Genomic DNA, 25,473 nt, shown 5'->3' with positions numbered 1-25,473 from the left:
GTTGGGGGACGTGAAGCCTGATTCTCTGCTATGACATGCAGACTAATTCTCTGCTGACATGAAGCCAGATTCTCTGTTACGGGACCTCTCTCCTCTGCCTGGGTGCCTGGGCTTAAATATATGCCAATGGACTGTTCCAATGTTGGGTGACGTGAAGCCTGATTCTCTGCTATGACATGCAGACTGATTCTCTGCTAACATGAAGCCAGATTCTCTGTTACAGGACCTCTCTCCTCTGCCTGGGTGCTGGGCCTAAATATATGACAATAGACTGTTGCACTGGTGGCTGACGTGAAGCCTGATTCTCTGCTATGACATGCAGACTGATTCTCTGCTGACATGAAGCCAGATTCTCTGTTACGGGACCTCTCTCCTCTGCCTGGGTGCCTGGGCTTAAATATATGCCAATGGACTGTTCCAATGTTGGGTGACGTGAAGCCTGATTCTCTGCTATGACATGCAGACTGATTCTCTGCTGACATGAAGCCAGATTCTCTGTTACGGGACCTCTCTCCTCTGCCTGGGTGCTGGGCCTAAATATATGACAATGGAGTGTTGCACTGGTGGGTGACGTGAAGCCTGATTCTCTGCTATGACATGCAGACTGATTCTCTGCTGACATGAAGCCAGATTGTCTGTTACGGGACCTCTCTCCTCTGCCTGGGTGCTGGGCCTAAATATCTGACAATGGACTATTGCAGTGGTGGCTGACGTGAAGCCTGATTCTCTGCTATGACATGCAGACTGATTCTCTGCTGACATGAAGACAGATTCTGTTACGGGACCTCTCTCCTCTGCCTGGGTGCTGGGCCTAAATATATGACAATGGACTGTTGCAGTGGTGGCTGACGTGAAGCCTGATTCTCTGCTATGACATGCAGACTGATTCTCTGCTGACATGAAGCCAGATTCTCTGTTACGGGACCTCTCTCCTCTGCCTGGGTGCCTGGGCTTAAATATATGCCAATGGACTGTTCCAATGTTGGGTGACGTGAAGCCTGATTCTCTGCTATGACATGCAGACTGATTCTCTGCTGACATGAAGCCAGATCCTCTTTTACGGGACCTCTCTCCTCTGCCTGGGTGCTGGGCCTAAATATTTGCCGATGGACTGTTGCAGTGGTGGCTGATGTAAAGCCTGATTCTCTGCTATGACATGCAGACTGATTCTCTGCTGACATGAAGCCAGATTCTCTGTTACGGGACCTCTCTCCTCTGCCTGGGTGCTGGGCCTAAATTTATGACAATGGACTGTTGCAGTGGTGGCTGACGTGAAGCCTGATTCTCTGCTATGACATGCAGACTGATTCTCTGCTGACATGAAGCCAGATTCTCCGTTACGGGACCTCTCTCCTTTGCCTGGGTGCCGGGGCCTAAATATCTGAGAATGGACTGTTCCAGTGGTGGGTGACGTGAAGCCAGATTCTCTGCTATGGGACCTTTCTCCATTTGATATTGGTTAATTTTTATTTATTTTATTTTTATTTTAATTCATTTCCCTATCCACATTTGTTTGCATGGGATTTACCTACATGTTGCTGCCTTTTGCAGCCCTCTAGCCCTTTCCTGGGCTGTTTTACAGCCTTTAGTGACGAAAAGTTTTGGTCCCTATTGACTTCAATGGGGTTCGGGTTCGGGACGAAGTTCGGATCGGGTTGGGATCCCGAACCCGAACATTTCCGGGAAGTTCGGCCGAACTTCTCGAACCCGAACATCCAGGTATCCGCTCAACTCTACTTATTAGCCATTGTGTGGTGAAGTGTGAAAATTACAGCGCTTTTTGTCGTGTATTAGTGATAAAAGTAAAATATATTTTCCGCTCAGCAGTGCAGTTATCTGTTTTAAAGCCCTTTTTTGCGTGTATTAGTGGAAAAAGGAAAAATATTGTTGCCACTGTGTGGCCTCCTGATGCTGCCTCAACCTACAGACTCTGTAATTGGGCCACTCTGTTGTCTCCTCATACTGCTTCCACCTCACCACTATGTCACCTTGAGACTATGTGGTCTCCTCATGCTGCTTCCACCTCCACACTATGTCACCTTGCCACTCTGTGGCCTCATGATGCTGCCGCCACCACCACACTCTTTCATTGTGCCACTCTGTGGCCTCCTGATGCTGCCACCACCTACTGACTCTGTAATTGGGCCACTCTGTGGTCTCCTCATGCTGCCGCCACCTCACCACTATGTCACCTTGCCACTCTGTGGTCTTCTTATGCTGCCACCCCATCCACACTATGTCGCCTTTTCACTCTGTGGCCTCCTGATGCTGCCGCCACCGCAACAATCTGTCATTGTGCCACTCTGTGGCCTCCTGATGCTGCCACCACCTACAGACTCTGTGATTGTGCCACTCTGTGGTCTCCTCATGCTTCTTTCACCTCACTATTGTGTCATAGAGACACTCTGTAGACTTTTAATGCTGTTCCCACCCTCCCTGCTTCTTGACTGGGCCACTATTTAGCCTTTTTGGTTTGGCCGACATCATCATTTATTTGACCTTATCTCTGATCTGTCAGAAGAAAGGAAAAATTAGATGCACACGGATCCTTTCTGTGTAGCAGCTGTAAGGCCTGTATGTTCCCATCAGAATTGGCTTGTGAATTGGTAGCCAAAAGCAGGAATGGGTACAAAACACAGAAGACTTGAACATTTTTAGATCCACTCCTGTTATTTTTGGCATTAGCAATAGAATATTTGAATAGCAAATATTAATTGTGAATATTGGCACTTCGAGAATTCGCAAATATTTAGAATATAGTGATGTATATATATATTTTTTTTTTCATCAGTAACCTCCTTTCTTGCTTTTTGGCCAATGAAAAGGCTACAATGTCTTTGTCTGAACTTAGCAACATCCCTAGCAACCAATAGGAAAGTTGCCTACCCCTTACTATATAAGAACCTCCCCAGCAGCCCTTGTATGCAGTATTTTGCAGATCTGAGAGAGACAGCGGTGTTATTGCTGTGCTCTCTGCTTTCCTGTGTCATTACTTTAGATAGTTAGCTTATATATATATACAGTCATGTGAAAAAATTAGGACACCCTTTGAAAGCATGTGGTTTTTTGTAACATTTTTAATAAAAGGTTATTTCATCTCCGTTTCAACAATACAGAGAGATTAAAGTAATCCGACTAAACAAAGAAAACTGAAGAAAAGTCTTTTCAAGATCTTCTGTAAATGTCATTCTACAAAAATGCCTATTCTAACTGAGGAAAAAGATAGGACACCCTTGCCCCTAATAGCGAGTGTTACCTCCTTTGGCTGAAATAACTGCAGTGAGACGGTTCTTGTAGCCATCTACCAGTCTTCGACATCGGTCTGAGGAAATTTTACCCCACTCCTCAATGCAGAACTTTTTCAGCTGTGAGATGTTTGAGGGGTTTCTTGCACGTACAGCCCTTTTCAAGTCACCCCACAGCATCTCAATGGGATTCAAATCTGGACTTTGACTTGGCCATTCCAGGACTCTCCATTTCTTCTTTTTCAGCCAATCTTTGGTTGATTTACTAGTATGTTTTGGGTCATTGTCATGTTGCATGGTCCAGTTCCGCTTCAGCTTTAATTTTCTAACTGATGGTCTCACATGTTCTTCAAGCACCTTCTGATACACAGTAGAATTCATCGTGGATTCTATGATGGTGAGCTGACCAGGTCCTGCTGCAGCAAAGCAGCCCCAAACCATGACACTTCCACCTCCATGCTTCACAGTTGGTATGAGGTTCTTTTCTTGGAATGCTGTGTTTGGTTTACGCCAAACATGTCCTCTGCTGTTGTGTCCAAATAATTCAATTTTGGACTCATCTGTCCAAAGAACATTATTCCAGAAGTCCTGGTCTTTGTCAACTTTATCTCTGGCAAATGTCAGTCTGGCCTCGATGTTTCTCTTGGAAAGCAAAGGTTTCCTCCTTGCACACCTCCCATGCAAGTTAAACTTGTACAGTCTCTTTCTGATTGTAGAGGCATGTACTTCTACATCAACAGTAGCCAGAGCCTGCTGTAGTTCTCGAGATGACACTTTAGGGTTTTTGGAGACCTCTTTTAGCATCTTACGGTCTGCTCTTGGGGTGAACTTGCTGGGGCGACCAGTCCTGGGCATGTTGGCAGTTGTTTTGAAAGCCCTCCACTTGTAGACTATCTTCCGGACAGTGGAATGGCTGATTTCAAAATCTTTTGAGATCTTTTTAAATCCCTTCCCAGACTCATAGGCTGCTACAATCTTTTTTCTGAAGTCCTCTGACAGCTCTTTTGCTCTCACCATGGTGCTCACTCTCACTTCAACAGTCAGGAGCAAACCAAACTAAATGTCTGAGGTTTAAATAGGGCAAGCCTCATTCAACATGCAGAGTAACGATCTACTAATTATGTGCACCTGGTGTGATATACCTGTGTGAGATCTGAGCCAATTTAAGAGGGAATACATGTGAGGGTGTCCTATCTTTTTCCTCAGTTAGAATAGGCATTTTTGTAGAATGACATTTACAGAAGATCTTGAAAAGACTTTTCTTCAGTTTTCTTTGTTTAGTTGGATTACTTTAATCTCTCTGTATTGTTGAAACGGAGATGAAATAACCTTTTATTAAAAATGTTACAAAAAACCACATGCTTTCAAAGGGTGTCCTAATTTTTTCACATGACTGTATATATATATATATATGTATATATATATTACAGATAGTTAGTGTGAGAGTGTCAGTGTAGGTTAGATATATGCTACATACAAAGTGCTGTATATATGTAGGCATGTATGTATTCTACATACATACAAAGTGCTGTGATGTCACAAGTTCACAATACTTAGTGCACCAATCACTAATATGTAGTCAGACCTGTTAAAATGTGAAGTTGCAAATATTTTGCCAAAATATTTGCATCATTAGTGCCGATTTCGCAATCACGAATATATTGGAGCACTCTATCTGCATATAAAGCTATTGTAATGTTCTGCTATGCCAACCATTTTCTCCAGTCTCAGGAAACTTCTAGCAGCTTGAAAAATTTAGCTATAGTGATCCATGGCTGTATTTCGCGCGCATTGGGTGAATATTACATTGCCGAATTTTTCGCGATCAAGACAATAATCTCGAATTTGCGAATATATGACAAATATACTACCAAATATTAGCGAAATATTTCAAATTCAAATCTTGCCCCTGCCGCTCATCACTAATTAGCAATACTGATGGATTACTGACCAAATGCTGACTGAGTGAAGGTGGATGCTCCACAGACAAGATCCGTTTTTTGTGGGCTATTGTTATGATGGATCAGAGAAAAGGCAAAATAGTCAGTGACATCAACACAAACTTTCTGCTGAAACCCTCTCCACTCTGTCGGGGGGCTCTACTTGTACAAGCGTTTAAAAGAACAGGTTCTGTAGACATCTATGTGGGATCAGCTAATCACGGTGTAAAAGAAGTGGGCTTCTTCTTGGCGCTAACATCGACCTGTAAGGCTGAGTTCATACTTGAGTTATTTGGTCACTTTTGGACCCATGACTGCCCAAATAAGTGAAGTGTGCAGTGATTCTAAGAGTGACGCCTGTCATCCGCATGTCATGTGGACTCACAGTATTATTTCACTACCAAAGCAGACTCACTATGCGTGTTACTGCAAGGCACAGTGTTCTACACCACTATAAAGGCTCTCTGCAGCCAGGAAATAGCAATTTTTAAACATAATTTTCCTCAAATAAATTCAGATCAAACCAATTTTTTCCCAAAAAATTTGACGAACCGGTGAATCGAATTTTAGAAAAATTTGCTCATCTCTAATTGTGAGCAGTAAGACAGCCTCAGTGGCATGATTCCCCCAGCAGGCAGCCACATGGTGTGATACAGAACATGATTCTAGGCAGCCAGATAGTGACATTGACATGATGACGACAGCAGCAGCCATGTGGTATGGAATATGACGGTAGGCAGGCACACAGTGGCAGTGGCATGACAGCAGCAGCATCAAAATGGTATAGATCATCATGGTAGGCAGGTAGATAGTAGCAGTGGCATGATGACAACAGCTATCCGGTATGGATCGGGACATGATGGTAAGCAGGCAAACATCATTAGTAGTATGATGCAGCACCATCAGCAAGAACAGATCCATTAATTGGCGGGAGGTGTGGGAAAATCCTCAAGGATCCATTCCTCATTCATTTTGACAAAAGTGATGTTATGTACAATGACAAAGGACAACTTTGCCTGTTTGGGTGTCCCAATGCCACCTGCTGCGCTGAAATCTGTCTCTGACATGACACTGGCGGCTGGGCAAGACGGTATAGAAAAAGCATGTGGGCCAGTTAAGGCCACAGTTCCAATCTACCCTTCTAGAAGTCCATGGGGTCAGGGAACAGAGTCCCGGTAGGAATGAACCTGGGTGTTCAGGCAGTATATCTTCGTTTGTTGATTTGCATCAACCTGACGCGGCACACGAAAAATATTGTTCCATCATGTTGAGGATACTGAACTGGCTGTTACTGTAGATTCTGCTACTTGTGTTAGCAGAGATAGCATGTGGAGGCTGACCCTGCGGGGGCTGGATAGTGGCCTCCTGGTTAGGAATGTGGACGTCAGACATTTGCTCGCCAAAAGCTATGGCAAACTGCATACACAGTGTTTCTTATTAATAATGCAATTTGGCCTTTTGGTACCAAGATAACATTCCCATTTTGCTTTGATAGTGAGGGTCTGTATTATCGGAGGTTTAAAAATAGACTTAACACAACTAAGGTGCATAAAGAGTTTACTGAACTATGATGCACTTGGCCAATGCCCATATTGTACAAAGAGAGGTGATGGTGGCAAGACATCTTACCTTCATGCGTCCTCAGTGGAGCTGAGCTCTCTGTTGCAAAATTAAGGTAGTCATTTATTATCAGATATATGCCAGTTTTCTGGAAAATATATGTCACAGATTGCAGCACAAAGGTTATTTGCAACGCAATCTGTAACTTTTTCCTGTTCACACTAAATAAGGGTGAGTTGGCGGGGTAGGGGATGAACCGGCAGGCCAGTCTCATTTGTCATTTCTAAGCCTGTTTTAGGCATTAAAAATGGTCTAAATATATTATTCCTTAACTCCTTAACTCCAACTGAGTATTTACATTTTTCCAGTCACTAGTGCAAGTCATAGATCTACTACAGTAGGGCAATAAAACTTAATTCACAAATGCATTTTTTCATGATGTTTCCTAAACATCTGGCACTCTTCCTTATTAACTATTGGATGAACTCCAATATCTACAATGGGCAGACTGATCATATTCCTGCAGACTATCCCTACGCATAAATTTAGTCACTTGTAGAGATTCCATATGGCATCTTAAAGTGTCACCTTTCCCTTGTCTAATGGATACCCAGGGTCCCATCCATAGACAACCAGACCATACCAACTGTTTGTATCATTTCATAAACAATAAGCATTTTTTTGCCCAAACCCCACTTTTGGTACCAAATGTATTATCGTGAGATCGGAGGTTTGGTTAAAATTAGACTTAAAATTTGACTCTACACAAAGATATACAAAGATAAAGTAAAGTAACAGTCATAGTAAGTCATGAGAGGTGTTTTCTACTCTCCTGGCCCCTCTTAGCGTCACCTAAAGGTTAGTATGCATGTACAGTTACCTCATACTGCAGAAATGTTGTCAGGTATAAACTTCACTAAATAACTCCATTAACCACTTCACATCTGGGCCATTTGCTCCCTTCATGACCAGGCCTAATTTAGCAAATCTGACTGTATGTTACTTTATGTGGTAATAGCTTTGGAACGCTTTTACTTATCCAAGCCATTCAGAGATTGTTTTCTCGTGACACATTGTACTTTATGATAGTCATACATTTTAGTCAATATATTTCACCTTTATTTATGAAAAAATTCCAAATTTACCAAAGATTTAGAAAAATTAGCAATTTTCAAAATTTCTATTTCTCTGCTTTAAAGCAGAAAGCGATACCTCAAAAAAATGTTATTACTTAACAGTCCCCATATGTCTACTTTATGTTGGCATCATTTTGTAAATGTTTTTTTTATTTTTTTAGGGCGTTAGAAGGCTTAGAATTTTTGAAGCAATTCTTAAAATTTTTAAGAAAATTGCCAAAACCCACTTTTTAAGGACCAGTTCAGGTCTGAAGTCACTTTGTGGGGCTTACATGGTGGATACCCCCCATATATAACCCTATTGTAGAAACTACACCCCTCAAGTTACTTAAAACTGATTTTGAAAACTTTGTTAACCCTTTAGGTGTTCCACAAGAATTAAAGGAAAATGGAGATCAAATTTTTAAATTTCACTTTTTTGGCAGATTTTCCATTTTAATCAATTTTTTTCTTTAACACATCGAGGGTTAACAGCCAAACAAAACTCAATATTTATTACCCTGATTCTGCGGTTTACAGAAACACCCCACATGTGGTCGTAAACTGATGTAGGGGCTCACGGCAAGGCGCAGAAGAAAAAGAACTCCACATGGTTTTTTGAAGGCAGATTTTGCTGAACTGGTTTTTAGATGCCATGTCCCATTTGACGCCCCCCTGATGCAACCTTATAGTGGAAACTCCCAAATAGGGGAAAGAGATAAGGTGCCAGTTTTATTGGTACTATTTTGGGGTACATATGATTTTTAATTGGTCTATATTATGTTTTTTTGTGTGTCAGGGTAACCAAAAAATTGCTGTTTTGGCACTGTTTACATTTTTTATAACATTCATCTGACAGCAGTGGCGTAACTACCGGGGAAGCGGCTGCTTCAGGGCCCGGCGCCCCGGCAGCGTGTGTGACAGTTTATTTTCAAGTTAGTTAAATATGATTGATTCTTGTCTTAATGTTCAGGGCCCCTTTACAGTAGCAGCGGCGGCTGACCAGGCCCCCTCGCTAATGTGATTTAATCTTACTGTCTCCTAAAGTCTCCTGATGTGTCAGGGATTCGAACCCACAACCTCCATGTATCAGAGGAAAAGCATTTACCAACACAGCCATAAAGGCTGCATTGCAACTGATTGAAAAAATATGAGACTTCTACTGTTATAGCTAGCTAAGTGTACATCTATACACATGACAGCTGCCCAAACACACCCAGCACTGCTATATCTCTATATGACAGCTGTCTCAGCACACCCAGCTCTGCTATATCTCTATATATGATGTACACTTAGCCAGCTATAACAGTAGAAGTCACATATTTTTTATGTCATCAGCAAGGCAGCTCTTTTGGCCTTGTGGTTAAGTGCTTTGCCTCTGATACAGAAGGTTGTGGGTTTGAATCCCAGCAGAAACTTTTCTGAAATACAAGCACTGACTCCATATATGGACATACAGGGCGGAACACAGGAAGAGGCTGACATGGAGGTAAGTATAAGTGTTTATTTTTTTTTTTTAATACCCGACTTTTACTGCCATAGGGGGAGCGGGAGGCACTTGATACTGGCACATGGGGGTAGGGGGGATGGCACCTGATACTGGCACCTGGGGGGGGGAGGGGGTTAGCACCTGATACTGGCACATGGGGGGGAGGCACCTGATACTGGCACATGGGGGGGAGAGGGGTTTGCACCTGATACTGGCACATGGGGGTAGAGATGCACTTGATACTGGCACTTTTTTTTTGGGGGGGGGCACTATGATACTGGGACATGGGGGGGAGGAGAAAGGCACTTGATACTGGCATGTGGGGGGTGGCACTATGATACTGGCACATGGGGGGGAGAGGCACTTGATACTGCCACTTTTTTGGGGGGGAGATGGCACTATGATACTGGGACATGGGGGGGGAGAGAGAGGCACTTTATACTGGCACATGGGGGGGGGTTGGCACTATGATACTGGCACATGGGGGGTGAGAAGGAGAGAGGCACTTAATACTGGCACATTGGGGGGGGGAGATGGCACTATGATACTGGGACATGATGGGGGGGCATCTTTGGGGACACTTACTGGCACATTATTGGAGGGCATTATGGGGGACACAAGGCCAGCAGCCTATCAGAGGCCGGACACTGAGGGGCATCTACTGGGGCACTATATATGGGGCATTTTATACTGGTACATTATGGGGGGCACTAGCAGGAAGGGGGGAGAGGAGCACTATGGGGGAATTTATTGGGGGCACGATATAGGGGTATTTTATACTGGCATATTATGGGGGCACTATGGGGACATTAGCTCAACTGGGGGCAATACAAGGGGGTATTTTTGCACTGTCACATTATAAGGAGAATTATTACTACGGGGGGGCATTATGGTGGGCTTTATTACTCCCCATGGTATGACCCCCTAGTAACAGCACCAGCCTCTCCCTGCTCTGCTATCCCTCTGCCCCTTCTCCAAATCCTTATAATAAAATCTTTCTCATTAGGATAAAGCACAACATCAACTCCACCGAGCCCCCGGCCAAAGTGAGGAAGTGGTGTCCGAGATCCCCAAGGGCCAAGTAACTGTAAGTTTTCATATGAAATACAATACAGACCAAAAGTTTGGACACACTTTCTCATTCAAAGAGTTTTCTTGATTTTCATGACTATGAAAATTGTAGATTCACACTGAAGGCATCAAAACTATGAATTAACACATGTGGAATTATATACTTATCAAAAAAGTATGAAACAACTGAAAATATGTCATATTCTAGGTTCTTCAAAGTAGCCACCTTTTGCTTTGAATACTGCTTTGCACACTTTTGGCATTCTCTTGATGAGCTTCAAGAGGTAGTCACCTGAAATGGTTTTCACTTCACAGGTGTGCCCTGTCAGGTTTAATAAGTTGGATTTCTTGCCTTATAAATGGGGTTGGGACCATCAGTTGCGTTGAGGAGAAGTCAGGTGGATACACAGCTGATAGTCCTACTGCATAGACTGTTAGAATTAATATTATGGCAAGAAAAAAGCAGCTAAGTAAAGAAAGATGAGTGGCCATCATTACTTTAAGAAATGAAGGTCAGTCAGTCCGAAAAATTGGGAAAACTTTGAAAGTGTCCCCAAGTGCAGTCACAAAAACCATCAAGCGCTACAAAGAAACTGGCTCACATGCGGACCGCCCCAGGAAAGGAAGACCAAGCATCACCTCTGCTGCGGAGGATAAGTTTATCCGGGTCACCAGCCTCAGAAATCGCAGGTTAACAGCAGCTCAGATTAGAGACCAGGTCAATGCCACACAGAGTTCTAGCAGCAGACACATCTCTAGAACAACTGTTAAGAGGAGACTGTGTGAATCAGGCCTTCTTGATAGAATATCTGCTAGGAAACCACTGCTAAGGACAGGCAACAAGCAGAAGAGACTTGTTTGGGCTAAAGAACACAAGGAATGGACATTAGACCAGTGGAAATCTGTGCTTTGGTCTGATGAGTCCAAATTTGAGATCTTTGGTTCCAACCACCGTGTCTTTGTGCGACGCAGAAAAGGTGAACGGACGGACTCTACATGCCTGGTTCCCAGCATGGAGGAGGAGGTGTGATGTGTGGGGGTGCTTTGCTGGTGACACTGTTGGGGATTTATTCAAAATTGAAGGCATACTGAACCAGCATGGCTACCACAGCATCTTGCAGTGGCATGCTATTCCATCCGGCTGGCGTTTTGTTGGACCATCATTTATTTTTCAACAGGACAATGACCCCAAACACACCTCCAGGCTGTGTAAGGGCTATTTGACCATGAAGGAGAGTGATGGGGTGCTGCGCCAGATGACCTGGCCTCCACAGTCACCGGAACCTGAACCCAATCGAGATGGTTTGGGGTGAGCTGGACCGCAGAGTGAAGGCAAAAGGGCCAACAAGTGCTAAGCATCTCTGGGAACTCCTTCAAGACTGTTGGAAGACAATTTCAGGTGACTACCTCTTGAAGCTCATCAAGAGAATGCCAAGAGTGTGCAAAGCAGTAATCAAAGCAAAAGGTGGCTACTTTGAAGAACCTAGAATATGACATATTTTCAGTTGTTTCACACTTTTTTGTTAGGTATATAATTTCACATGTGTTAATTCATAGTTTTGATGCCTTCAGTGTGAATCTACAATTTTCATAGTCATGAAAATCAAGAAAACTCTTTGAATGAGAAGGTGTGTCCAAACTTTTAGTCTGTACTGTATGTTTATGTTATACACATATAGCCTACACTGTGCCACACAATATACAGTATACCGCTACACTATGCCAAAGAAGTGGGGTTTACACAGGAGGAGGGAGGTGCGAAGCTTGCTGGAGGGGCCCTTACAAATATTTGCTGCCCAGTCACTTCTAGTTATGCCCCTGTCTGACAGAGTAGATCGCGTGCTATTTTTATAGAGCAGGTTGTTACAGACGCAATGATATTAAATATGTCTACTTTCCTTGTTTGTTTCTTTCAGTTTTACATAATAAAGGATTTTTGAAAATAAATTGTTTTTGTGTCTCCATTTTCTGAACGCCATATTTTTATTTTAAAAATTTTCTGCCGATCATCTTATGCAGGGTCTTATTTTTTGCAGGAAGAGTTGATGTTTTTATTGGTACCACTTTTGGGTACATCTGATTTTTGATCATTCATTATAACACTTTATGGGCCAAGGTGACCAAAAAATTGTTTTTTTTAGCACAGTTTTTATTTATTTTTACAGAATTCACCTGTGGGGTTAGGTCATGTGACAATTTTATAGAGCAGATCGTTACAGACGTGGCGATATCTAATATGTATACTTTTTTAGATTTTTACACAATAATAGTATTTTTGAAACAAAAAAAAATTATGTTTTAGTTTCTGCATAGTCTGAGAGTCTTAACTTTTTTATTTTATGACCGATAGTCTTAATTATGGTCTCATTATTTGTAGAATGAGGTGACAGCTTGATTGGCACTATTTGGGGGGCGTACGCCTTTTTGATCGCTTGGTGTTGCACTTTATGTGATGTTAGGTGACAAAAAATGGCTTTTTTGGCACAGTTTGTATTACATTTTTTTTCACCCGAGGGGTTAGGTCATGTGACATTTTTTATAGAGCTGGTCGTTACAAACGCGGCAATACCTAATATGTATTTCCATGACGGTCTTTAAGACCGAATAAAGTCCCTTTAGGGATCCCTATTTCGCAGTTAAAAGCGTCAACTTTATTAATTTAATTTCTACTTACAAATATATAAAGAAAAAAAATACCTAATATGTATACTTTTTTATTTATTTCACTTTAACACAATACTAGCATTTTTGAAACAAAAAAATATGTTTTAATGTGTCCATGTTCTAAGAGCTATACTTTTTTCAATTTTTTGAGCGATTTTCTTATCTAGGGGCTCATTTTTTGAAGGATGGGGTGATGGTTTTATTGGAACCATTTTGAAGGACATATGCCTTTCTGATAACTTGATGTTGCACTTTTTGTGATGTAAGGTGACAAAAATGGCTTTTTTTGACACCGTTCTCTTTTATTTATTTGTTATGGTGTTTATCGGACTGGGTGGATCATGTGATATATTTATAGAGCCGACCGTCATAGACGCGGCAATACCAAATATGTCTTTTTTTTTTCTATTTTTAGCATTTTATTTTAATTCCTTACTTGGGGGATTTTTATTTATTTTTTACATTTGAAACCATTTATATTTTTTTTATTTTAACACTGGGTATTTTTTTTATTTTTTATTTTACACTTTGCGTCCCCCATAAGGTCATACAAGACCTCTGGGGGACATTTAAATTCACTTTTTTTCCCACTATTGATTTCTCCTGTAACTGGGGCTGACATAGTAGCCCCAGTTACAGGGGAAATAGACCCCCCCAGAGAGGCTGTACAGCACTATACAATGCTGTACAGACTCAGTGCAGGGCTGATCAAGGTCTGTAGAAGACCCGACAGCTCCTGCACTCTCCCGACCCAGAATAGCCCTTCCTGATCTGTTCATTCAGCACTTGTTGAGCGCTGTGTATACAGCGATCTAGAAGGCAGGGACACCTGGGAACTGTCCCTGCCTTCTCTCTGGGCTGACCTGCTGTCACTGACAGCGGGTCAGAGATAGAGATCCGCCTCCTGGACATTTATAGTCAATAGACAGACGGGAGGTGGTTAAGTCAAAGGGGAAGAATAGTGTTGAGCAAACTTTGCGAGTTCGGGTACCCAGACCCGAACCCGAATTTTGCCGGAAAATTGCCGGCATTTAATAAAGCTTTTGAAATCAACAAGCTTTTAAGCTGTGGGCACTTAGAAGCCATTAGAGATGTCCCGAACTATTCGCCGGCGAACAGTTCCCGGCGAACATAGCTTGTTCGCCGCGGTGGGCGAACATATGCGATGTTCGGTCCGCCCCCTATTCATCATCATTGAATAAACTTTGACCCTGTACCTCAGAGTCAGCAGACACATTCCAGCCAATCAGCAGCAGACCCTCCCTCCCAGACCCTCCCACCTCCTGGACAGCATCCATTTTAGATTCATTCGGAAGCTGCATTCTTAGTGAGAGGAGGGACAGTGTAGCTGCTGCTGATTTAATAGGGAAATCGATAGCTAGGCTAGTGTATTCAGTGTCCACTACAGTCCTGAAAGACTCATCTAATCTCTGCAGTAAGGACAACACCCCAAAAACCCCTTTTTAGGGCTAGAACATCAGTCTGTTTTTTTTTTTTTTTTCTGTGTAATCAAATTGCAGTTGCCTGCCTGCCAGCATGTGTGCTCACAGCCCTGCAAGTGCATAGTGTCACCAGTGCCACTCATATCTCGTGTCACAGTCGATTACATTTAAAGAAAAACAACAATTTTGACTGTGAATAACTAGCAGTCAGTTGCACACACGTGTTTGTGTGTTTAAGGCCAAGTGCAGTGCATAGTGTCACTTCAGCGCCATTCATATCTGGTGTCACATTCGATTACATTTAAAGAAAAACAACAATTTTGACTGAATAACTAGAAGTCAGTTGCACACACGTGTTTGTGTGTTTAAGGCCCAGTGCCAGTGCATAGTGTCACTTCAGCGCCATTCATATCTGGTGTCACATTCGATTATATTTAAAGAAAAACAACAATTTTGACTGAATTACTAGCAGTCAGTTGCACACACATGTTTGTGTGTCTAAGGCCCAGTGCAAGTCCATAGTATCAATTTAGCGCCATTCATAACTGGTGTCACATTCGATAATATTTAAAGAAAAAAAACAATTTTGACTGTGAATAACTAGCAGTCAGTTTCACACACGTGTTTGTGTGTTTAAGGCCCAGTGCCAGTGCATAGTGTCACTTCAGCGCCATTCATATCTGGTGTCACATTCGATTATATTTAAAGAAAAACAACAATTTTGACAGAATAACTAGCAGTCAGTTGCACACACGTGTTTGTGTGTCTAAGGCCCAGTGCCAGTGCATAGTGTCATTTCAGCGCCATTCATATCTGGTGTCACAGTAGTTTGCACGCATAGTACAACTTAACTAATCTAAAAAAAAGTGACAGGCAGAGGCAGGCCACCCCGCATGGGCCGTCGTGGTCGTGGTGCTGTGATTACCTTTGGCCCTAGAATAATGCCCAGTGTTCAGAGGCCACGTACCCTCAACTCTAAAAGTTCTGAGGACATAGTTGACTAACACAGGACACCCAATCTTCTACAGCTTCCGCTGGGAACCTTGACGCACCATCCTACTCCAGCTCAGCTTCGGGCACCTCTCAAGTTACCACTCGCCCGCCTGCCGCCACCACCAACACTAGCACCACAGCCACTTCACTTGATCTGTCAGAAGAGTTATTTACACATCAGTTGGAAGAAATGAGTGATACGCAACCATTATTGCAAGAGGATGTAGATAACAGGGTATGTCTCAGTCAGGCAGCATTACACAGATGGACATACGGTGTGATGATGATGATGTTGTACCCGCTGCTGCTTCCTTTGCTGAGTTGTCAGATACAAGTGAAGCGGTTGATGATGACGATGTGTCCGTAGATGTCACGTGGGTGCCCGCTCGAAGAGAAGAAAAACAGGGGGAAAGTTCAGATGGGGAGACAGAGAGGAGGAGGAGACGAGTTGGAAGCAGGGGGAGGTCGTCGCAAGGAGCTAGTGGCACAGTCAGACAGCATGTATCTGCACGCGGGGTCAGCCAGACAGCACGCCAATCAACGCATGCTGTCGCCACCACCAGAATGCTGTCATTGCAAAGCTCAGCAGTGTTGCATTTTTTTTGTGTGTCTGCCTCTGATAACAGCAATGCCATTTGCACCCTGTGCCAAAAGAAACTGAGTCATGGGAAGTCCAACACCCACCTAGGTACAACTGCTTTGCGAAGGCACATGATCTCACATCACAAATGCTTTTGGGATCAACACATGAGTAAAAGCAGCACACAAACTCAAAGCCACCATCCTCCTCCTAGTCCAGCATATTCAGCCACATCAACCACTGCTGTCCTCCTTGCCCCCTCTCAACCACCCACCACTCCGCCTCTCGCCTTGAGCAGTTCCTGCTCATCTGCCCACAGTCAGGTGTCTGTCAAGGACATGTTTGAGCGTAAGAAGCCAATGTCACAAAGTCACCCCCTTGCCCGGCGTCTGACAGCTGGCTTGTCTGAACTCTTAGCCCGCCAGCTTTTGCCAAACAAGCTGGTGGAGTCTGAGGCCTTCAAAAAATTTGTAGCTATTGGGACACCGCAGTGGAAGGTACCCAGCCGAAATTTCTTTGCACAAAAGGCAATACCCAACCTGTACTCGATTGTGCAAAAGGAAGTCATGGCATGTCTGGCACACAGTGTTGGGGCAAGGGTCCATCTGACCACTGATACCTGGTCTGCAAAGCATGGTCAGGGCAGGTATATCACCTACACTGCGCATTGGGTAAATCTGCTCACGGCTGCCAAGCATGGAATGCGTGGCTCTTCAGAGGAGTTGGTGACACCGCCACGACTTGCAGGCAGGCCTGCTGCCACCTCCTATACTCCTCCTACTCCATCCTCTTCCATAACCTCCTCGGCTGAGTCCTCTTCTGCTGCTGCATCTTGCTCCACATCAACGCCACCCCCCAAGCTCCCCAGGGGCTATTCCACATCCCGGATATGACAGTGTCACGCCGTCTTGGGGTTGACTTGCCTGAAAGTAGAGAGTCACACCGGACCAGCACTCCTGTCTGCCCTGAACGCACAGGTGGATCAGTGGCTGACTCCTCACCAACTGGAGATCGGCAAAGTGGTGTGTGACAACGGAAGCAATTTGTTGGCGGCATTGAATTTTGGCAAGTTGACACATGTGCCGTGCATGGCACATGTGTGTAATTTGATCATACAACGCTTTGTGCATAAGTACCCAGGCTTACAGGACGTCCTCAAGCAGGCCAGGAAGGTGTGTGGCCATTTCAGGCATTCCTACACGGCCATGGCACACTTTTCAGACATTCAGCGCCGAAACAACATGCCAGTGAGGCGCTTGATTTGCGACAGTCCGACACGTTGGAATTCAACACTCCTAATGTTCGACCGCCTGCTCCAACAAGAAAAAGCCATCAACGAGTATTTGTATGACCAAGGTGCTAGAAAAGCCTCTGTGGAGCTGGGAATTTTTTTCCCACGTTACTGGACGCTCATGCGTCCTTTTTAGGAGGTGACAAAACTAGTCAGTCGCACCGAAGGCACCATTAGCGACATCATCCCATATTTTATCTTCCTGGGGGGTGCCCTGCAAAGAGTGCTGGATCAGGCCGTAGATGAGCGTGAAGATGAAGAGGAAGAGTTGTGGTCGCCTTCACCACCAGAAACAGCCTTATCAGAATGTGGCTTTGAGGAGGAGGAGGAAGACCAACCACAACAGGCATCCCAGGATGCTCGTTGTCACCTATATGGTACCCATGGTGTTGTACGTGGCTGGGGGGAAGAACATACCTTAAATCAGATCACTAAGGACGAGGAACGGGACATGAGTAGCTCGGCATCCAACTTGTGCAAATGGGGTCTTTCATGCTGTCGTGCATGTTGAGGGACCCTCGTATAAAAAGTAGTTCAGTGACCCAGAAAACAATGATTCTGCAGTGTGGGCCTATTGTTGGCCTAGTAGGCTTTAATGATCACCTTAGATGATCATAAAGAAAATTAATGTTTATAAATGCTATATAAATTGGTGGACTCGGAGGCCTTTAACAGTGTCGGTGCCAAGATACATAACTTTTACTGCCCAATGGGTGAACCTTCTGATGGCTGTCAAGCATGTAACCCGTGGCACCCGTGTGGATTTGGTGTGGATTTGGTGGTACTGACATGGATTGCATGAAGGCCTGCCTCTTCTTCTCCTCTTCCTCCTCCTACTCCATCCTCTGTCTCCTCCTCGGCTGACTCCTTCTTTTCCACTGCTACCACCTCTTCCACTGCGCCCCCTAAGCTCCACAGAACCTATTCGACAGGCCAGGTGAGACATTGCTATGCTGTGGCTGTTGTGCCTGGAAGCCAAGAGCCAACCCGGTCCTGCACTCCTTTCAGCTCTGCAGTCACAGGCCGTTCAGTGGCTAACCCCGCTTTATTTGACAGTTAGTAAAGTGGTGTGCGACAACGCTCCCAATCTGCTGAGCACGCTGAAACAGAGCGAAATGACACACGTGCCGTGCATGGCACATGTCCTGAACTTAGTCGTGCAGAGATTCGTTGCCAAATACCCAGGGGTCCCGGACGTCTTGCGGCAGGCCAGGAAAATCTCTTGCCATTTTTGAAGATCTTACACGGCCATGGCTCGCATTGCTGATGTTTAGTGGCGACACCACTTGCCCTTCAGACGTCTGATTTGTGACTGCCCGACGCACTGGAACTCCACCTTGTATATGCTTGATAGACCGCCTCAGCAGAAACGTGCCGCTAATGACTACCTGTACAAACTCTGCGGCAGGACAGATTCTGGGGAGCTTGTTTTTTTTTTTTCATCGTGCCAGTGGCTGCTCATGCGCAACGCATGCAGGCTTCTGCGGCCATTTAATGAGATCACTAAACTAGTCAGTGGCAGCCAGGGCGCCATCAGTAACATCGTACCTTACACCCTCTTTATGGAGCATGCTTTGCGTCGTGTCATTGATCAAGCCGTCGAGGAGCAGAGGCTGGAAGATGAGAAGTTGCAATGCTGAATGAATTCCCTCGGGGGGGCTACTCCATCTGAGACAAGTCAGCAGGCGTCTGAAGAAGAGGAGGAGAAGGATGGTGGCTGGGAAGAGGAGGAGGAGCAAGAAGAGCAGGCTTTAAACTTTTTGGGGATCACTGTTGTTGTCCGTGGCTGGGGAGAGGAGACCAAGGACGACATTATCCTGGGCGATGAGCAGGAGCCAGGACAATCCACTGCTTCCAATTTAGTGCACATGGGGGCATTCATGCTCTAGTGTTTGAAGAGGGACCCCTGTATAAAAAGCATAAAGGGCAAGGACCTGTACTGGGTGGCAACTTACTTAGACCCCCGATGCAAACACAAAATGACAGACATGTTACCAGCATCACAGAGTGCTGTCAGAATGCAGCATTTCAAGGCCAGACAGTTACATATTTATCCTGTGACCGCCTAATGCACCTCCAGCCACAGAATCCAAAGTTCTTTGCTGGCAGGTGAATGCCTAATTTATGGGGCCTGTACTGGCCGACAGTTACATATTTAATCTGTGACTGCCTAATGTACCTCCCTCCAGCCACAGAATTCAAAGTTCTTTGCTGTCAGGTGAGTGCCTATTGCCTAATTTTTGGGGCCTGTACTGGCCGACAGTTACATATTTATCATGTTACTGCCTAATGTACCTCCAGCCACAGAATCCAAAGTTCTTTGCTGTCAGGTGAGTGCCTATTGCCTAATTTTTGGGGCCTGTACTGGCCGACAGTTACATTTTTCATCTCTATTCACATAATCACACCCCTTTCTCACTCCTCTGCCTCTCATTAGGGTGGCGTCTGAACTACATTCACCATAAGGACCTTCTAATGTCACAGGGTCATATGACTGTGCCCCTCACCCCGTACTGTGCCCCTTTATACCCTGCATTGTGCCCTCTTACCACACCATGTGCAGTGCCCCTAGTTATTCCCTGTACTGTGCCCTCTTAAACCCATTTATCGGGTCACGGTATGGCTGTGTTACCCGGTCACTGTACAGAGGTGTTATCCGGTCAATGTATGGTGGTGGGATCCAATAACTGGATGGCCATAACTGTATACCTTTCCCTGCCCACGCCATCCTTTTTTAGACCTGGCATGAGCGGGAAAAAAAAGAAGATTGCGGTGCTAAGGACCTTTGCGCCACAATCGGTGTCAGAAATACGCCTAACATAGATGTACTTCTATATAATAAATGACCACCTAATTGTATTATTATTCGGGGGTAAGGCTAATATCTTTATATTATATAAAGTCTAGTGTATTATACTGTGCTCTGTATTTCCCAGTAGAAAATGATCCTTGGGAAATACAGTCCTCATACCTGACCAGCACGACCAGGTGTGAAGATACGAGATGTGCAGCACCTGAAACTACGGATACTGGAAGCCTGTGCTAGCATTTCTCCTGCTGTGTTGCTATCAGTGTGTGAAGAGTGGGAGAAGAGGGTTGCATTGACAATCCAACACAATGGGCAGCACATTGAACACATTTTATAAGTGGTCAAAAACTTGTAAATAACTCATGAAAGAATAAAGTTACATTAAACCAAGCACACCATTGTTTTTCTTGTGAAATTCCCAATAAGTTTGATGTGTCACATGACCCTCTTCCTATTGAAAAACAAAAGTTGGATTCAAAATGGCCAACTTCAAAATGGCCGCCATGGTCACCACCCATCTTGAAAAGTTTCCCCCCTCACATATACTAATGTGCCACAAACAGGAAGTTAATATCACCAACCATTCCCATTTTATTAAGGTGTATCCATATAAATAGCCCACCCTGTAAATATATTTTTATTCACACTGCATTAGTGGATTGTTCCGTTATAGCTTTTTGACAGATACTGCCACAAGACTCCGTTCCAGCTGTCAAGCTGAACACAGAATGGCGTTCTATGACATTTTCAGCAAAGGACCTTCCTGAATTCTGCCCATGATTGGCTAATCAAGCTTTCTGTCAGTCTCTGAGGCATTGAGGGCAATCTCCCCCCACCCCTTCCACTTCCTCCCAGTGGCAGGTGATGCTCCATCTTCTCCCTTCCTAATCATTTTCCTTGCCAATGTTCACAGTAAAATGGCACTGGGTGTCGTTTTTACACTATTCATCTGAAATGAATCATGAGTTTTGGATTAGTTTGGTGGATACATTTTTGTGAAATTTCGAATGAATCTAGTTCCTTTAGAATTGATTCACTCATCTCTACTGTTGCCACTTAGGGCAAATCTTCTGCCGTCCTCTAGTAATGCACCATTCTTAAAAATATATTCCCTACATCTTTTAAATACCAAATGTTATTATGCAAAAAATATTTGTCAGGTTTCCCTTCCAGATCCAAATTTAAGGACTAATAAAGAGGTTTTCATATTGCTGATCCAAACTTATCCCCATCCAAAGAGAAGCCTTGGGTCTTCTTAATTTAAATTAAATGTCCCCAATAAGTGAAAATAAATGATTGCAATTTCAGTTCTGAATCAACCTCCAAGAAGCAAGGTTCCATTGAAGTTAATTGTAGAGTGTCAGTTCTTGTAATTGTAAAAAACAAAATAACAGGAGTTGATTTGTGACTCAAGGCTATTGAGTGATTTGTATCTTAATGAATCCAACTAAAAGACAATAGATTTACCACTAAGGAATACAGATTATTACATGTGTAAGATAGAATACAGAATAAAAGACTAGAATGCTAGGACTGGATGAAAGTATTGCAATTGGTTATTACTGGAACATTCATAGGGGGTAAAAGTTATCAATGAAAAATCAGTGATGGGCCATCTTTTTTTTAATATGTTTAGTAACAAACCAGAAGATAGATTACAGTTTTATTACAGAGTAACAGTTCTATATCAATATCTTCAGATGATTCTAAGCTATGTAATGTAATAAACCTAAAAGAGGATAATATTCTATGAATAGTGATTGTGGGTACTTTGGGGGCATGGGACATAAATTGCAATTTAAAGGGAATCTGTCACTTCAGACATGTTGTGGTAATGTGGACGGTGGGGGAAGGCGTGTATATCCCACCCAGATAACTCAGCTTAGTGATGGACGAACATCGGCCGGGACATTTCACGAACGTGCGTTCGTGATCAAATGTTCAGGAACCGCGCGTTCGCAGTGGGCCCTATTCACTTTAATGGCAGGCAAACCTGAAAACCCTTCAGGTCATATTTGCAGCCACAAAATACTTACTAGAAGTGCACAAATAGTACCACAACATGGATAGTGACATACCAGAGGGGGATCAATGGCAAAAATTCCCACAAAAATATGTTTTGATCAGGGGCCAATTTTTGCGTCTTAAAGGGAAACTCTCAAAAATTTGCCCTGCTGGAGCCTAGAAAGTTTTTATTTTAGGCCACGGGAGGGCCTCAAAAATTAGGCATTGACCTGACAGAAAAGAACAAGTGATTATGTGGCTGGAGGTATATTAGACGGTCAGTGGATAACAATTTTACTTCAGGCCAGTGGAGTACAGGCCCCAAACATTAGGCATTCACCTAACAGAAAAGGCCTTTTATGCCACTGTATATACAAACCGGATTCCAAAAAAGTTGGGACACTAAACAAATTGTGAATAAAAACTGAATGCAATGATGCGGAGATGGCAAATGTCAATATTTTATTTGTAATAGAACGTAGATGACAGATCAAATGTTTAATCTGAGTAAATGTATCATTTTAAAGGAAAAATACGTTGATTCAAATTTTCACGGTGTCAACAAATCCCAAAAAAGTTGGGACAAGTAGCAATAAGAGGCTGGAAAAAGTAAATTTGAGCATAACGAAGAGCTGGAAGACCAATTAACACTAATTAGGTCAATTGGCAACATGATTGGGTATAAAAAGAGCTTCTCAGAGTGGCAGTGTCTCTCAGAAGCCAAGATGGGTAGAGGATCACCAATTCCCACAATGTTGCGCAGAAAGACAGTGGAGCAATATCAGAAAGGTGTTACCCAGCGAGAAATTGCAAAGACTTTGCATCTATCATCATCAACTGTGCATAACATCATCCGAAGATTCAGAGAATCTGGAACAATCTCTGTGCGTAAGGGTTAAGGCCGTAAAACCATACTGGATGCCCGTGATCTCCGGGCCCTTAAACAACACCGCACCACAAACAGGAATGCTACTGTAAAGGAAATCACAGAATGGGCTCAGGAATACTTCCAGAAACCATTGTCAGTGAACACAATCCACCGTGCCATCCGCCGTTGAAAGCTGAAACTCTACAGTGCAAAGAAGAAGCAATTTCTAAGCAAGATCCACAAGCTCAGGCGTTTTCACTGGGCCAGGGATCATTTAAAATGGAGTGTGGCAAAATGTAAGACTGTTCTGTGGTCAGACGAGTCACGATTCGAAGTTATTTTTGGAAATCTGGGACGCCATGTCACCCGGACCAAAGAGGACAAGGACAACCCAAGTTGTTATCAACGCTCAGTTCAGAAGCCTGCATCTCTGATGGTATGGGGTTGCATCAGTGCGTGTGGCATGGGCAGCTTGCATGTCTGAAAAGGCACCATTAATGCAGAAAAATATATTCAGGTTCTAGAACAACATATGCTCCCATCCAGACGTCATCTCTTTCAGGGAAGACCCTGCATTTTTCAACAAGATAATGCCAGACCACATTCTGCATCAATCACAACATCATGGCTGCGTGGGAGAAGGATCCGGGTACTGAAATGGCCAGTCTGCAGTCCAGATCTTTCACCTATAGAGAACATTTGGCGCATCATAAAGAGGAAGGTGCAACAAAGAAGGCCCAAGACGATTGAACAGTTAGAGGCCTGTATTAGACAAGAATGGGAGAGCATTCCTATTTCTAAACTTGAGAAACTGGTCTCCTCGGTCCCCAGACGTCTGTTGAGTGTTGTAAGAAGAAGGGGAGATGCCACACAGTGGTGAAAATGGCCTTGTCCCAACTTTTTTGGGATTTGTTGACACCATGAATTTCTGATTCAACATATTTTTCCCTTAAAATGGTACATTTTCTCAGTTTAAACTTTTGTTCCGTGATTTATGTTCTATTCTGAATAAAATATTAGAAGTTGGCACCTCCACATCATTGCATTCAGTTTTTATTCACGATTTGTATAGTGTCCCAACTTTTTTGGAATCTGGTTTGTACATAAGACAAGGACCATTCTTTGTTCTGGGTGGTGGCGGATATGTGTGGGCTGGCATGAGAGAATTTAATTACACATGGTCGTCACAGGTGTTGAATTCCTGTTATTCATTCATTTTTAGCAATGTGAGGTAGTCCACACTGTCGTGAGCTAGGCGAGGGCGCTTATCGGTCATCGCTGAGCGTCCTTTCGGCGAGGGGCAAGCCAAGAGTTCCATGGCAAATTGTACCAGCTCTGGCCATAGATCAAGTCTGCACATCCAATAGTCAAGGGATTCCTCGCTTCTCAGAGCATCCACATCGGCCTTTGACTTGATGTAGTCGGACATCTGTCGGTCTAGGCGTTCCCTGAGGCTGGATCTGGAGGACAGCTGTCTATGGATTGGCTGCAAGAATGATCTCATATCTGAAGTTTACCAACACATCTTCAAACTGCCCTCTTCTTGCATGCGTGGTAGAATTGGTACCCGCACCTGTTTCGCTGTGGGTGGAATTTCCTCTGCCAGCGCCCGCAACAGCAGAATGCAGCATTTCTCACAGCAAGGCCTGGAAATCCTGCATTCTGACAGCCCTCTGTGATGCTGATAACATGTTTGCCATTTTGTGTTTGTACTGGGGTCTAAGTACATTGCCACCCAGTACTGGTCCTTGCCCTTTATGCTTTTTATACAGGGGTCCCTCTTCAAACACTGGAGTATTAAGGCCCCCATTTGCAGTAAATTGGAAGCAGGGGAGCGCCCTAGCTCCTGCTCATCTCCCAGGAGAATGTTGTCCTTGGTCTCCTCCCCCAAGCCACGGACAACACCATGGATCCCCGGAAAGTTTAAAGTCCCCTCAAAGCCTAATCTTCTTGATCCTCCTCCTCCCCCCAGCCACCATCCTCCTCCAACTCCTCTTCTGACTCCTGCTGACTTGTCTCAGATGGAGTAGCCCCCCTGGGAATTCATTCAGCATTGCGACTTCCTCATCTTCCAGCTACTGCTCTTCGACGGCTTGATAAATGACACAACGCGATGCATGCTCCAGAGAGAAGGCATATGGTACAATTTCACTGATGGTGCCCTGGCTGTGACTGACTAGTTTGTTGATCTCATCAAATTTCCGCAGAAGTCTGCATTCGTCGTGCATGAGAAGCCACTGGTGTGGTGAAAAGAAACCAAGCTCCCAGAACCTGTCCTGCTGCAGAGTTCATACAGGTAGTCGTTAATGGCACGTTGCTGCTGAAGCAGTCTATCAAGCATATACAAGGTGGAGTTCCAGCGCTTTGGGCTGTCACAAATCAGACGTCTGACGGGCAGGTGA

Source organism: Bufo gargarizans, chromosome 1 (assembly GCF_014858855.1).
Source record: "Bufo gargarizans isolate SCDJY-AF-19 chromosome 1, ASM1485885v1, whole genome shotgun sequence".
In the NCBI taxonomy this organism is placed as follows: domain Eukaryota; kingdom Metazoa; phylum Chordata; class Amphibia; order Anura; family Bufonidae; genus Bufo; species Bufo gargarizans.
The sequence above is the reverse complement of the archived record's forward strand: the minus strand, read 5'-3'. Positions refer to the sequence as shown.